The sequence below is a fragment of the Callospermophilus lateralis genome, chromosome 1, assembly GCF_048772815.1.
Source record: "Callospermophilus lateralis isolate mCalLat2 chromosome 1, mCalLat2.hap1, whole genome shotgun sequence".
In the NCBI taxonomy this organism is placed as follows: Eukaryota; Metazoa; Chordata; class Mammalia; order Rodentia; family Sciuridae; genus Callospermophilus; species Callospermophilus lateralis.
The window spans coordinates 183,679,278-183,681,921 of NC_135305.1; the positions used below are offsets into that span (position 1 = coordinate 183,679,278).

General features: G+C 43.6%; 1 pseudogene; it reads right to left on the minus strand.

The window, feature by feature from the left end:
* Positions 1-1,414: 1,414 nt before the first annotated feature.
* LOC143399569 (phosphatidylinositol N-acetylglucosaminyltransferase subunit P pseudogene) lies at positions 1,415-1,946 on the minus strand (annotated as a pseudogene).
* Between the last annotated feature and the right edge of the window lie 698 nt (positions 1,947-2,644).

Sequence of the window (2,644 nt, forward strand, 5' to 3'; positions counted from 1 at the left end):
AGCTCTCACATGAACAATATTCGAGGTTTTTTTTTTTTTTATTTCATTTTGTAAATATTTATTTATTTATTTATTTTAGTTTTCGGTGGACACAACATCTTTGTTTGTATGTGGTGCTGAGGATCGAACCTGGGCCGCACGCATGCCAGGAGAGCGCGCTACCACTTGAGCCACATCCCCAGCCCCATATTCGAGGTTTTGATAGTGTATTGTATCCTGCCTAAACAAACTGTCGTAACTCTGAGAAGCTGGGTTAGTTGAGGAATGTGCAGAGACGTCAGTGAAAACCAATTATGAAAGAAACAGAAGCTTGGAACTTGCACTCAGTAAAGCAGGCCCTTTCAGGGACTGGTCAGCAGCCCATTTGACAATTTCTGGAATGAGGCTTGTTCTAGACTGGGGTCAGTATCCAAGAACATTTTATTTAATGAAAAAGACACAGGAGAAGTTACCTGGACAGTAATGATGCTTAAGATGATATGGGAGCCAGGCACAGTGATGCACACCTGTAATCCCAGCTGCTCAGGAGGCTGAGATAGGAGGATCGCAAGTTCCTGATCCTGAGCAATGTAGGGAGACAAAATAAAAAATAAAAAGGGCTGGGAATTTAGCTAAGTGGTAGAGCACTTGTCTGCATGTGCAAGACTCTGGGTTCAATTCCCAACGTATGAAAGGGGAAAAAAAAAAGAAAGAAAAGGAAAGAAATAAGAAGGAAGATGGTATGAGAAAAATCATTGTGGTTTAGGGTAATTTTCTGATTCACGGCAGGAGCCCACCTAGTTGCTCAGAGGGGAGACAGGGCCAACCGTGTGGAGACTGAAGGCTGGGTTAAGCAAGCAGAGCTCCAAGAAAGAGAACTCAAGTTAACTGTAGAACTAATGACTCAAAAGATAAAGGCTGAGTGGGGGTGGGAGATACTCAGGAACTCCAGATGATGTTCAGTTTGGAGTTTTGATGACCAGATAGATGGGAATACCATTCTCTGAGAGAGGGGATATGGGATAAGGGCTTCTGATTTGTTAGCCAAGTTTACCACATTTGGGATGTATGCAGGACATCCAGATAGCAGTGTTCAAATCAAGAGGTAGCTTAGAATGAGTCATAGCCTCTCATTATTTCAATTAGCCATCTAGATGGCCATCCCAATTATAGCCAGAGTTGTGGTAAATATGGTGTGTATGCTACACAAATGTAGTTTTAGGACAAGCCTTCTTTTCCCACTTCATTACCCTATAATTTTTTACTCTGACCATTCATAACTAATATTTGAAAACATATTCTATTGAAATTACTCTATGACAAGATCAACTTTCACTTTTTTAACATCTCAATACTGGGTATTGGTGAGAAAGAGAGTATAATTACAGGCAAAATTATATAAGTAAATTCTGGGTGTAAGTATGTTTACACCCAACTAGATATAAAGTTCTTTGGCTCCTAGACAGAACATTTGGTTTCCTAAGTTAATCAGAACTTCTCTTCACACTGAGATGCCTCTTCTTGGTTTCTCTCCTACTGTTAATCTTCAGCATGGCTATCTGTGATTATATGAATGGAGGTGAATGGAGAGGTACTCATTATATTAATCCCATATAAGAGCAGGTAACCCAATACTACAGTAACAAGGAGGTAGACAGGTGATATAACTAACTGTCCAGTAGTTTTGAGGGCAATAGATTAAGCCTAAGCAGTTTTACCAAGATTCAGGAATAACAATCCGCAACCTATCAACTATGAGGCAAATCAGAAACTAAGAAAAGAACAAAGCCATAAATAGCTCTTACTGATCATGGTGACAAAGAATTTTCCACCTTTCCCTGTGACTGTAGACCATCCCAGCTCTGAGTTCTGGGTGCACATGCCCATTGGGAATGGCAGTTGGGGGCAAGACTGAGTGAAATGTGTGACAGCATCCCCAAACCCTGGCTCCTGGGCACTGCGACCATCACTGAGTGGGAACATGCAGAGTGCTGTTTCTGAACCTCTCCTATACGAACATTCCGGGGACTCTACTGTCAGGAAGAGATGTCTATTGTGCAGTTGTATGGATGGTTCCAGAGGTCAGGAGCAACACTAGGGAAGGAAATAAGTGCTTTGGAATTGTTAGCAGAAAGACAGCGATGTCATTCACAGGTGAGAAGGGAAATGCCCACAAAAAGTGCATCCACTGAGAACAGGAGCTTCTACAGAAACCCGAGCAGCGCTAATATCTGAGAGTCATCACAGAGGTAATTAAAGGAGAGGAGGAGAGAATCAAGGTAGAAGAGAGTTCCATGGAAGGGAGAAAGATTGAACTTCTCCTACACACAGTAGCTGGGAGGAAGGTTGCATGGTGGGGTGGGGGGGATGGGGTGGGTGCTGCTCTCTCCTCTGTCCGCCATTCTAAACTGACAGGGTAGCCAAGTTTCAAGCAGCCAGGAGAGCTCTTTGCCTTTGAATGTCTGCGAAGCGGGGTTCCGTTTCATTCTGCCCGAGTTCTCCGAATACATCCTCTGCTGATGCAGGCTGGCATGGGGCGACCCTAAGGCTCCACTAAGATAACCTAATAATGGCTTGGCCAGAGTGCCCCATCTTTCCCAGAGCCACGAGAGACAAGGATGGTGAAGCAATCACTTGCCACCAAAACAGCAGTGGCTGCCACCCC